The 14,519-nt window shown below is 36.5% G+C and overlaps 2 protein-coding genes across 3 annotated transcripts in view; both read right to left on the bottom strand.

Moving 5' to 3' along the window:
- The window catches only part of LOC124121871, a 247,368-nt gene that overhangs the window by 163,938 nt on the left and 68,911 nt on the right, over nt 1-14,519 (bottom strand). The gene's annotated exons all lie outside the window — the stretch shown is intronic.
- Nucleotides 1-14,519, bottom strand: part of LOC124125588 — a 91,548-nt gene that overhangs the window by 68,488 nt on the left and 8,541 nt on the right. The window lies entirely within an intron of this gene.

The following is a 14,519-nucleotide window of genomic DNA, read 5'->3' on the forward strand; positions in this document are numbered from 1 at the left end:
AAAAATGCAATTCATTTATTTATAAGAAGTACGAATGCATCAATCCTACATCACAGGACCATGTACATAATTTGTTGAATGTTATTTCGTGAATACACAAATTGCATAACACATTCCCTGAGGACAAACACAAATTGCCCGTCCCTTTGTGAGAGGTTTTAATTAGAGAATGTATTGCCACCATATTATGTCCCGGCACTTTTATGACATGTAATGAACCTAGTCAATCCCTGGGTCTGTAACAACAACATGGGTCTAATAAAATTTAAGTAACATAAATGTTACGTATTTCGAATTAAAAAAGAGACTGAAAAAATGTAACATGAATATAATTGCCCTTTTGAGGGTAATATAATTTTGGGAAAATATACGTTTTCTTGTATTTATGGACGACTTCACACAAGTTGAAAAATTAAACATATGTTTATATAGCTATATTTACATACATGACATTAACATGTAATAATAATATTAATTTGTACATTTCGTTGTTATTGGTATCCTGAGTATGTTGTTATAATGCATGTGTTCTGATCTTATTTGACGTAGATTACATGATCCTTTGTCAAACAGAAAGAAGTCATATAGATATCATATCTAACTGGTACTAAAAGTTCACTATCAATCTCCTCTGATAACAAACTTACATTTAATATCCCCAAGCTACAATACCAAGCATGCTCATGGAGTAATTATGAGAAACCCGAATGATATCCTGTCTACGTGGTCACACCCGGTGATTGTTAAGACATTCAGACAATATGGCAGTCTGTATTCATTTCTTATATCCCAAAAGTCATCACCAAGCTTCCTTTTATTAACATTGGGATGAGGGGAGATATACATATTGTATTAAATAATTCATCAATACATCAAAACAGAACAAAAAAGATACGTCAACAGTGCGGTTGATGGAAAGGGGTTTCCTAAGAAAAGCTATTTAACTGTTTAATACTTAATACGTGTCTCAAAGTATGTATTAATTCTTACTACTAGTTATTATATATGTGCAAATCCACCCGAACGTCGGATGTACATGGCCGATTTCAAAATAGCTAAATTAGGCACTGTTCAAATTGTTTCCAATAAACCACTGATTAGAAACTCACTTAACCTTTAGAATAGAATCGTTTCTTAATATATTGTAGTTGGGGCATGTGAAAAAATTAATGCAGTGTGCCATTGTGACAGCCAAAAGAGCATGCATGATGTGTTATCTGAGATGTGTTTTTTAAGCCGATGGAAGTTTAAAGTGACAAAATCTGGTATCATGGCTTAACTGAATATAACATTGTCCAAGTTTAATAATCCTCTTTTTCTGGTGACTATTCCAATTATTAATGGTATCAGGTAGGAATGACTTGGCATAGCATTCAGTTCTACAACGTATAGCCTGTGAATTGGTTAGATTTCTTTATATGTAATCACTAACAGCAAAGATGTTTTCCATCTTGTAAAAAAGGTGTAATGGCTACGTTGGTCTCACTCTACATTTTCTCGTGGCTTGTACCTCTTTTCGCCCCACAAATAGTACGTAATCAGTGAGTGGGCGAGGTAAAAATTAACGTCTCATCGGCGTTATTTCAGCGGCCGTAATGAATTTATGTGTAGACATTCTAGGATTAATTCTTTTTCTTTGGTACAATTATCCAAAACATGGGAGCCAAATATTGGCAATATCTATATGCTTGTTCATGACTTATGTAAAAGGGGTTATTTATCTGAGTGAGTGAGTATGGTTCACGGCGGTGGACACCAGAAAGGTATTTAAGACAATTAATCATAGGGCTTACCTCTTTAACTCGCCAATATCAGAATCTGACTAATACCAAAGTCCTTTCATTTTAAGATTAGGTTTTGCACTTTGACACACTTTGACGTGATATTGAACAGTTTTCTTTTTCCCTGGATTACGTTTTACTTGCATTCATTCATTTGGTAATTTTCTCCAAATCGGCATTAATATTTTACGCAGTAGTATTTGGAACTGTCCATTTTGGGAATTGGGTGGACCCCACCACAAGCACAGTAAACAGAAATTCCAAGGTGAATAATATGTACTATAGTTTGTTGGTTCGACATGCAAGACTCCATAATTTTAGCTATAAAGTCATAGTAATATTAAATTAATTTTTTTTATAAATGATTCATTGATGTATTTGACATGAGACGTAGCGACACTCACGTATTTTATAATAATGTACAATTTCAATGCCTTAAATCTGTTGAATTAAACAAATTATTTGATTTGATGTTGTCATATTGTGACTCAATTTGTGTCTAGTCTTCCAAATGTTCTATTGCGAATACATATAGTATCAGCGCTCATGATCGCCATATCTATGAATGAATGAAAATATCATCATTAATAAACTTACCTGAGCTCAATATGTGTTCTGAAGACAAATCGCTGTAAAGCATCTTGCACAGCTTCGTTCACGTTCACCCTCAAATGTACGAAAGGAAAATCTGCGACTGTGCGTGTTCAATTTTCGAATGCATTTTTGCGACAGGCGGTCGTTTATTTATTAAGATTCCACAAATTCATAAATCACAACTGATGTAGCTGCCTTGGTTAACTGGAGTCAGGATATAACTAATTACAAACTCTGTTCTAATTATGCTAATCGAGGAAGTGCATTATACTGGATGACAAACTTAGTAATCCTTTCACACTAATCTTTGTTTACAATGAACGCATGTCAAATGACTAAATAAACATCCTTTTTTATTTTCTTAAGAAGAAGTATCACAATGGGCGGTGAACACAACTGTTTGTAGAATGATAGTTTCAGAAAGGAATACAAATACAAATATACAGAAGGGGGTTTAAAATGGTTTCTTTCTTTGCATCCACGCATTGTTGTTGTGGATGCGGTTATTTGCTGTCGGAATTGTTTTTGCAATTCAATTAGTTTATCACATGTCACATGACAACTGCATGTCACGGGGGCCTGGACATAAATCACGTGGTACACTATTAGGCCTATAATAACCCCCAACGGGTCACCTTCGCCCCAGGCAAATTCTTATAGACCAATATCCCTAACCTCAAACCTATGTAAAGTAATGGAATCTTTGGCCAAAAATAGACTACAACACTACTTAACTCAAAATAACATCATAAACACAGATCAAAGCGGTTTCACTCCTGGCCGCTCAACCTTAGATAATCTCGCCCGACTAGAACAGGACATACAGACAGGACAACTCAACAAACAATACACAACAGGCATCTTTCTGGATTTCTCCAAAGCATTCGACATGGTTTGGCACAACGGGCTAATACAAAAACTTAAAAAAATAGGACTAAAAGGACAAATAATAAACTACATTCAGGACTTTCTAAACGAACGTAAAATAACAGTGGGGATAGACCATACTCTATCGGACCAGTGTCCCCTAGAAAATGGCACTCCCCAGGGCAGTATCCTCAGCCCCACACTCTTTAATATAATGATAAACGATCTCTTCGAGGGCCTATCCCCTAAAGTAAACACATCCAAATTCGCGGATGATGGAGCCCTCTGGATCCGCACAAAAAGTATTATTATGGCCCAAAATTTACTCCAAAAATCTCTTAATAAAATACAACAATGGGCTGACAAATGGGGCTTCTCCCTTAACTCAGAAAAAACAACAGGAATAGTATTCAAACATAAAAACAGGAAACCCGCCTCCCCAATCATCCAGCTAAACAACCAAACAATCAAATTTCAAAAACAAACCAAATTCTTAGGACTTATTTTCGATCAACATCTCACCTGGGATGCTCGAATCCAAAACCTAACAACTAAATGCAGTAAAGACCTAAACACCCTAAGATGCCTCACTTGCTCAAACTGGGGAGCCTCCAAAGATACCCTCCTCTCACTCTACATATCACTAATTAGATCAAAACTAGACTACGGCTGCGCCATATACAACACCCTAAACAACTCTCTATCTAAAAAACTTGACTCAATACAATATCAGGCTCTCAAACTAATTACACGCACCCAACATGGCACCTCCTACACTTCACTTCAGGCCTTAACAGGAGAAATGCCACTAAGTCTACGCAGGGAACAGCTAAGCTTAAATTTCTGGGCCGCATCCCAATCAAACCCTCTGATCCAAAACCTAATAAACCAGAATATCAGCCCCAAAAACCAAGCTCTAGCTCGTAAACACCCCTTACTTACCCCAATATCCCAAAGAATAACAAACTACCTAAATGAACACCAAATTAAAAATCTTAAACAAAACTGCAAACAATCAAATATCTTCACCCCTAAACTGAAAATACCCAAAATAGACACAACACTAGCTAGCCAAATAAATAAACAAACCGACCCAAACATAGCTAAAACCACCACACTAGCATACATACACGAAAATTGGCCAAATTGGTGTCACATTTACACGGACGGATCTTCAGATCCGACCTCCAAACACACAGGTTTCGGAGTCCATACCACACAACCAACTAAAACTACACAATCCTTCCGACTCCCAAACAACCAATCAATATTCACGGCAGAACTAATGGGCATGGCCTCAGCCCTCCATAGTCAAGAATCCAAAAACCACAAAAAAATCCTAATACTTACCGACTCCCTAAGTGGACTGCAAGCCCTCCAAAACAAAAATACCAAAAACCGACCTAAATTAATAAATCTAATACTTAAAAGCTCCAACGACCAACGCAGGCAAACAAATAACTTTCTTGTGGATACCCGCCCACGTAGGAATATACGGTAATGAAAACGCCGATAAGGCAGCTAAACTATCCCTCAAAATCCCAGAAATAAGCTTAAACTTATCCATCTCAAAATCAGAAATTAAAAGTGTAAATAAGCAAAAAATCACCAAAAAATGGCATAACCTATATCTAAACTCAAATAGCCAAATCAAAAAAGTACTCAGCAAACCACTAACCAAACCAAAAATTCACCATCCATCAAAAAAAATCGACAGAGTAATCACTAAACTCCAAACAGGACACACCAACCTAAATAACCACCTAAAAAAATAAAAAAACATACTACAGGTAACTGCCCACACTGCAAACAACTAGAAACCCCAGAACACGCACTCATCTACTGCACACACTACCTAACACATCGAACCGCATTACAAACCACCCTCAATCTAAACCAGGCTCTCACTCTAGAAGCAATACTAAACCCACAAAATAAACTAGAAAACTTCAAGGCCTTAGGCGTATTCTTAATCAAAACGGAACTAATAAAACGCATCTAAAAACACTATAATCCACCAAATCAAAATTACATAAACACACAAAAATCCACCATACCCAGCTCCCTTAGTTCTCCTCCCCTACCCCATCGGCATCTATTCCAAATCTCAAAATTCCCAAATTCTATATAAGCAACCCCTAAAGCCCCCTCTTGGGTTGCACACACCACTTTCGCCCCTTTCGGAAACACATTAAATGGCCTGGCCGGGCCCGTGTGCGAAATACGCATCAGTCGGAAAGCGCACGTTAAATCTCCAAAGTAAGTAAGTAAGTACCTTCGCCCCAGAGATGCAATAGCGAAGGCCAAACTAACTCTATTTCTGAGAGATGGACAGCTGCTCGAACGTATATGAACAGAGCAGCCAAGGATAAAAATGAAATCATATCAATATAAGAAAATAGAAATCATATCAATGCAAAAACAGAAATTATGTCACAATAGATATGTGAACCCTTCTCACACACAGGAGTCCCAAAGAGGGACAGGTCAGCCGAAATTGCCTAGGCAGAAGGCGACCTCTTAAACACCTAATGCAACAACAACACCTTCGCCCCTTTCGGAAACACATTAAATTGCCTGGCCGGGCCCGTGTGCGAAATACGCATCAGTCGGAAAGCGCACGTTAAATCTCCAAAGTAAGTAAGTAAGTAAGGAAGGGATGAACCTTGATTCTGCATCAATTCAAAAACTCCTGAATCCTCATCGACTCCTGAATACTACGATTTTGACGTTGTCATCTTGATCATCAGAACCATCAAAGGCCGCAAAATACAGTAAGCAACTTTTCTCCCACTTTTCAATTAAGATGTAGACAAGTACAACACGTTTAGTAACGATTTAAAAAATTGTACGAGTTTCTTAGTGTCAATAATTAGTAGAACAGACGTAAAACAGACATACGAATGGACACGTTATCGACAACAATCCTATATATTTTAGTAACAATGATTAGTTGGAGTGACTAGTATATATTTGCAAAAAATAGATTTATAAAAGTTCAGCTTATTAAGTACAATACACCCATCAAATAGAGCTGCATGTGTCAGGGACCCAATCTAGATAGCGCCAACATCTTGAACCGCTGCGCCGGAAGTAGGTAACGTTTCTAGCTCTTACGTCGAGTAAAATCAGAAATGATTCGCGTGATACATATATGATGTACATATATGTGAACAGCCTCTCGTTATTAATGCCCTTTAATTGTAGTCATCTTACTATTTGATAGTTTATGCCACACAAAGCTATAAGTTCCGTAATAAAAATACGGAAAAATGAACAGATTAATCTCATGGACATATACTCAAAAATGGTAGCATAACGAATGAAGTAATGTTTTAATTTCCGTTCCCATAATACTGTTTAGATGAAACACCGTTAGCAACTTGAATGGGAATAAACAGTGGTAGCTGTAACTAGCCAAAGGATACTAGACTATACAAGAACAGTTTTAGCATCTCACACCGTCCCGACAGGCGCTAACCTCTTAAATATTGCACAACATATATTGATGGCGTAATATGATATTAATATTACATTGTTTCTTGAATACTGTGCGAAGAATATTTTGTACGATGGCAAGATTTAAAACAAGTATCATAATCTTCTTTGCGAGGAATTTAGAAGTTGGAGTATTGAGAGAGGATAAGATCTGTGGATGAACAACATCACTTGCTTGATAATGGTGTTACAACATACACCTATGCGTCGCTCCTTACTGTAATAAAGACGTTGTTCATCAATATATCTTATCTCTACTCAGTTTTCATTATCGCTAAAATTAGGCAAAACTGTAAAAATGGTTTAACATTCTATGTTATCAATATTAATTAACACAAGTATTGTGGTAGCACAGCTAGTCCCTGTAAAATTTTCATTTAAAAAAAAATAATTAAAAAATCACAGCACACAGGGAAATTGAGCGAGGCTTAATTCGAACGGTATTCCCATGTTATGTTCTGTTTTTCTGAAAATGTACATGAAGCGGATTGGTCAAGAAGTTTATATGAAGACCACTCCGAAATACAATGATTCAAAAATGCATACATGATATTGTAAATAAATCTAGATTTTTAGACAGGATAATGCATAGATAATATTCCAACAGTCATTACAAGATATCAATAAAATCGACCTGAGGTCAAGCACATGTTATTTGACAAGATTGCAGTAGTGAATTATAGGTGGATATGTTTGAATTTTCCCTTAGGACTGTGGTGAATGAATTATGGCTCAATTCGGAGTAGCTAGTTCAAGAAATGGACGGGATAAATGATAAACATGTAAGGTTCACTCCGAGACATCCCATTAGTCTTTAGTCTTTAGACTTAAGAATGGAAAGGCTACAGGTGTGGATGATATTCCTGCAGAAGTGTTAAAAATATGTAAGTTTAGTTGATTTGTTGTACAGAATTATTAACTATTGCTTTGTAAATGGAACTGTACCAGCTATGTGGAACAGCGATATCCATCCTATTCCTAAGAGCGGTATGAAGGATTTTAGAAACCCTTTGGTATCATTGTAACATCTATTCCTAACAAGTTTATGCTTATGTACTCAATTAAAAACTGAGTGGCATGAAAAGGACAATATCATAGCTGATAAGCAAAATGATTTAAGATCCAAATGAGACTGTATTGATCATTTATAGGTTTAAACGTCTTTAGTTCAGTATAGAAAAAACAAAACAATCAACCTTTGTTACATTTGTTGATGTAAAAAACAACTTCGACCCCGTTTATAGCGAAGCTAAGGAATATTGGAGTTCGAGAAAAGATATTGAATGCTATCCAGTCGATTGTATGTCGATGTCAATTGTACTGCACGTGTAGGAGAAATTCTTACAGTACGTTTTACTGTTTAACATGGTGTAAAGCAAGGCTGTAAATTATCCCCAGCTGTATTTTCTGTGTATGTTAACGACCTGGCTATTAACAATCTCAATTGTTGCGTACTTGTTGATGAGACTATGCTCTCCATTTTAATGTATGCTGCTGATATTGCATTAACTGCCCCCAATGAATGTTCATTACAATCCATGCTGAATGTACTGCATGAATGGTCAACACTTTGGCAACTGTCAGTGAATATGAATAAGACAAACGTAATTCATTTTAGAAATCACAACCGAGATAATGGTCATCTCTTTTGAAACACGTGACGCATTCATAAAAAAACTTCCTCTGTAAGGTTCACACCCAATTGCAGACATCCCATTTGGCAGGGGACCGAATCATCAGACAGACCAGTCAAGTGTGACAAGTGTATTCGCCTGGTCTAAACTACTAATTACTGTGCTGCTCTCGACTGTGGGCAGAGTAAGCTATTCAAACTCGTTAAGTGATACAGATTAACCAGATTCCTCTACGCTGGGCAAACACTGGTCTATGTAGAATCATATCGTTTTCTGGGACTACGGGTTGACGAGCATCTAGATATGTGAAACTGTGAAAGAGTTGTACAATTCTGTCAGCCATGCTTTGTCTTTGTTTTATTCTGTTGGGTGTATGTCTTATGATGTTTTTATGAAACTGTATGAAAGTCTTGTTGAGCCAGTAATGTGCTATGGCTCTGGTATATGAGGATAAAACGTCAATCTAATCCAAAAATAGAGCCTGTAAATTATTTCTTGGTGTTAGTAACGGTACCTCCAGTATAGCCACTAATGGAGACATGGGTCTCTCCTCCCCGTTTGTTACATTACATGCTAATGTTTTTAGACTACCCCAAGATTTAATAACAGTACTTGTAACGCTTTGATGAAGAAAATGGTTACTTTGTAAAAATTCATGGAGTACTAAAGTTGTTAAAATTGCCAATAATCTTAATATTTATGATGTTATGAATATTATGACTGCTCCAATGTCCCGAAAGAAGAAAATTGCCCATATTAAAAACGTTCTCGTAAACAAAGATGAACTGAGCTGGAGAACAGAGCTTTGGAACGATAAACATAACGTTAAGGGCAATACATTAAGAACTTTCATGATCGTAACGTTGTTGCTCCTTATGTTTTAAATACAGGGACCACCGTCGCATTTTAGCTAGTTTTAGATCTGGATCGAAACAGGACGATTTACAACCCCCCCAACCCTTTTAGAAAATAGAATCTGCCCGCACTGTTTTAAATTTGTTCATAAAAGTTTGTCGAAAATGAATTTCACTTTATTAAATGTTATGTCCTTTATGATCTTAGAAGTATTTTACTTAGATAATGGTCATCTCTTTTGAAAGACGTGACGCATTTATAAAATAACTTCCTCTGTAAGGTTCACACCCAATTGCCAGACATCCCATTTGGCAGGTGACCGAATCATCAGACAGACCAGTCAAGTGTGACAAGTGTATTCGCCTGGTCTAAACTACTAATTACTGTGCTGCTCTCGACTGTGGGCAGAGTAAGCTATTCAAACTCGTTAAGTGATACAGATTAACCAGACTCCTCTACGCTGGGCAAACACTGGTCTATGTAGAATCATATCGTTATCTGGGACTACGGGTTGACGAGCATCTAGATATGTGAAACTGTAAAAGAGTTGTACAATTCTGTCAGCCATGCTTTGTCTTATTCTGTTGGGTGTATGTCTTATGATGTTTTTATGAAACTGTATGAAAGTCTTGTTGAGCCGGTAATGTGCTATGGCTCTAGTATATGAAGATAAATCGTTAATCTAATCCAAAATAGAGCCTGTAAATTATTTCTTGGTGTTAGTAACGGTACCTCCAGTATAGCCACTAATGGAGACATGGGTCTCTCCTCCCCGTTTGTTACATTACATGCTAATGCTTTTAGACTACCCCAAGATTTAATAACAGTACTTGTAACGCTTTGATGAAGAAAATGGTTACTCTGTAAAAGTTCATGGAGTACTAAGTTGTTAAAATTGCCTATAATCTTAATATTTATGATGTTATGAATATTATGACTGCTCCAATGTCCCGATTGAAGAAAACTGCCCATATTAAAAACATTCTCGTGAACAAAGATGAACTGAGCTGGAGAACAGCTTTGGAACGATAAACATAACGTTAAGGGCAATACATTAAGAACTTTCATGATCGTAACGTTGTTGCCCCTTATGTTTTAAATACAGGGACCACCGTCGCATTTTAGCTAGTTTTAGATCTGGATCGAAACAGGACGATTTACAACCCCCCAACCCTTTTAGAAAATAGAATCTGCCCGCACTGTTTTAAATTTGTTCATAAAAGTTTGTCGAAAATGAATTTCACTTTATTAAATGTTATGTCCTTTATGATCTTAGAAGTATTTTACTTAGATAATGGTCATCTCTTTTGAAACACGTGACGCATCCATAAAAAAAACTTCCTCTGTAACAGTCAAGTGTGACCAATGTATTCGCCTGGTCTAAACTACTAATTACTGTGCTGCTCTCGACTGTTGGCAGAGTAAGCTATTCAAACTCGTTAAGTGATACAGATTAACCAGATTCCTCTACGCTGGGCAAACACTGGTCTATGTAGAATCATATCGTTATCTGGGACTACGGGTTGACGAGCATCTGGATATGTGAAACTGTGAAAGAGTTGTACAATTCTGCCAGCCATGCTTTGTCTTATTCTGTTGGGTGTATGTCTTATGATGTTTTTATGAAACTGTATGAAAGTCTTGTTGAGCCGGTAATGTTCTATGGCTCTGGTATATGAGGATAAAACGTTAATCTAATCCAAAATAGAGCCTGTAAATTATTTCTTGGTGTTAGTAACGGTACCTCCAGTATAGCCACTAATGGAGACATGGGTCTCTCCTCCCCGTTTATTACATTACATGCTAATGTTTTTAGACTACCCCAAGATTAAATAACAGTACTTGTAACGCTTTGATGAAGAACTGGTTACTTTGTAAAAATTCATGGAGTACTAAAGTTGTTAAAATTGCCAATAATCTTAATATTTATGATGTTATGAATATTATGACTGCTCCAATGTCCCGAAAGAAGAAAATTGCCCATATTAAAAACGTTCTCGTAAACAATGATGAACTGAGCTGGGGAACAGAGCTTTGGAACGATAAACATCAATGTTTAAAAATACTTTCAACTACTTGTATGTATAGATCATAAACAGCTGGCATTTTATATTGATCAAACTGTTATTAAGATCTGTACAAATGTTCTATTTCTTATGTAAAACATAACGAAATACAAATTATTTCATAACATCATATAGTTGTCATAATGAAAAAAGTTTTAAAGCATTATTGTCACATGCAATAATAATACTGTTCGGTATCATTAGTAAACTTTGCAACCACATATTATGTGAAACCTTCTATAAGGGGTGAAGAAATTGAATGAAGCAGTGGTAAAATCTAACCATATATACAAAATTGTATAGTTTTGGAAATACCAACTATACAAAATTGTATATTTTGGAAATACCAAATATACAAAATTGTATATTTTGTATATATGGGTATTTTTTCTTGTGATAATGCCATTGTAGCCCCAATACCAAAGCTGGGATCATACAGATCCCTCTAACTATCGACCTATATGCTCAACAAGTTGTGCATGTAAAACCATGGAACGAATGGTGAATAATATATTAATTTGGTATCTGGAAACCTATAATCTAATTACACATATGTGGTTTCCGAAAAAATCGAAGTACTATTGACCATTTAGTACGATTAGAATCCTTTCTGAAAAATGCTATTGTAAATAAACAACATGTAGTGTCAGTCTCTTTCGATCTTGATACAGCCTATGATACTACTTAGAAGCATGGCATTCTAAAGGACTTACATGATTTTGGATTTAGAGGCCGTTTGCCTCATTTTATATCACAGTTTTTAACAGACGGGCAATTTCAAGTCCGAGTGGGCTCAACCCTGTCTGACCATTATAATCAGGATCAGGGTGTCCCACAAGGCAGTATTTTGTCTGTAACATTATTTAGTATCATGATAAACAGTCTCTCAAAGGTTTTGAATGATTCAGTTGATGGATCTTTATTTGTGGACGATTTTAACAATTCTTGTCGCGGGATAAACTTGCGCTACAATGTATCACAATATTAAAATCAAACCCGGCAAATCCAGCATATGATTGCATTTTTAATCCTCACTAGGAGGAATTATTCCATACTAAACCGAAGCTGGTGCCAACTCGGGTGATCAGATTACAACCGCATATAACAGCAGCTGATATTGACCTTGCCATTATTGCACCCTACCGATTACTGTCTACGCATCCTTGGCATTTAGTCAAACCAGAAGTAGACCTTACATTTACTAATTTTTAAAAATCTGATACAAACCAGGTAATTTTCGACAAGAATATGTCCAGTTACGCTCTAAATACAATTCTCACTGCTCCATCTTCACAGATGGATCCGAGGATGGTGGCGAAGTTGCCAGTACCACCATCATTGGTTCAAAAACTATTTCTTCTAGATTACCAGATAACAGCTCTATAATTACTGCTGAAGCTGAAGCCATTCAAACAGCATTGTTTTATATTCAGAAACAAACTGCATGTAAACACTGCATCATTTTCTCAGATTCTTTATCATGCCTACAGGCACTCCAGACTGTCCTCTCGAATCACCCGTTAATACTTGATATTTTAGAACTTTTTAACAATCTTGCTACTTGCCAATACGATATCGTCCTTTGTTCGTTTGTCACATATTGCTGGAAACACGCGAGCTGATGCTGCAGCTAAAGCAGCTCTTGATAAACCAATGTCACATCTTACCATTCCCTACAGTGATTTTAAACAAGGCATCAAGGAATATATTCGTAGTTTGATGCAGAAAAGATGGGACACCCAAGTAAGTACAAATAAACTTCATGATTTTAAACCTCAATTAGTTTACGCCTACTTGGAGTCTCAGTCCAGAAATGACTAGGTTGTTCTGCGAAGATGTAGCATTGGCCAAAGTCGTTACATACATGAATATCTCTTAAATGGTGAGGATCCTCCGTTTTGTGTCCCTTGTGATGAGAGAATTACAGTTAAGAATAATTTGCTTGAATGTAGACTTTTCTCCCTCAAGGGATAAATACTATCATTCAACGTCTTTAAAGGATCTTTTTATAAATACCAATGTTCGTTTAATTCTCATTTTTTTTAAAAGAAATAGAACTATTTGATAAATTTTGAATTTTGAATATTCAGGGGGTTAACGTAGTGTAAAAGTATTGTCCCCCTGACAGTGGCACGTGAGTCCATCAAATGTTGAAGTGATTAATATCAACTAGTGTTTTAATGTATTGGTTGTGCTTCTATTTGTAATATTGGTAAGTATTACACACAACCAATGTTGACCAAAGTGATGGCATAAATCCTGCCGGGAATCATGCAGGAAGCAAAAGCACCGTAAGTCCCCATGATTCCCAGTGAGGTGGTCTAGCTTTGGTTGCTAGTGGTCTATAGCCTGGTTTTAATTTATAGGAACTAATCTACGGACATATTCTTTGTTTTAATATTGCTTAGGTTTGTTTTACATCTAAACTGTGATATTACCTTTCTGTTTTACTGTCCTCCGTCGACAGGTCTTAAATTATAGTAACTACCTTATTCTCATCGCGATATGGCTGCAATATTGCCGATGCGATGTAAAATTTTAACTCACTCACTTACATAAAGGATTATTACCACCTTTTGTATTCATTGGTATTTATTGTATTTCCATGTTTAGGAGTATATTAATGCAGTAGTTGTTTGCATTTTCAGGCTGATGATGACCTGCGCCGTCAATGGAGAACCATCCGGAACACGACAAAAGCCAAAATTGTAATCTTTATCAGTGATTGCCTGGATCTAGAGGCTGTCATGGAATGTGACGTTCGTCATGAAGGTAAACATTCACTTTTGAAGTAATTAGTGTCCATTTTAATCGAACCTTTGCCCCTGTCGATGGGGTCGTCTATGAAGGCTTGTCCTCTAGGACCCGTGTGGTGCCCTTTTGGTTTGGAGGACGTCTTTGACACACTTGCCATTTTTTCCCAAAAGCCCTCTTACTGTTTGCCTTCATATATATTTTCCTTCCCTCTAATGTAATCATCAATGTTGTATAATAAATGTGTCAGTTATATAAATTTTATGAAGATGCAGCTTGAAAATGTAATTGATCCTTTCGTATGTCTTCATGTTTTATGTGCCACTGCCGTAAATAGCGTGTTTCACTTTTATATATTATTTCATTAACTTGTAAATATGTTTGTGGACTGACAACGGCGTTAAACAACAAACAAACAGAACAATCAATCAATCGCTACCTTCATATTAGATCCCCTGTCATATGTTAAG

This window comes from Haliotis rufescens, unplaced genomic scaffold (assembly GCF_023055435.1).
Source record: "Haliotis rufescens isolate VD_foot unplaced genomic scaffold, xgHalRufe1.0.p SCAF_18, whole genome shotgun sequence".
Classification (NCBI taxonomy): Eukaryota; Metazoa; Mollusca; class Gastropoda; order Lepetellida; family Haliotidae; genus Haliotis; species Haliotis rufescens.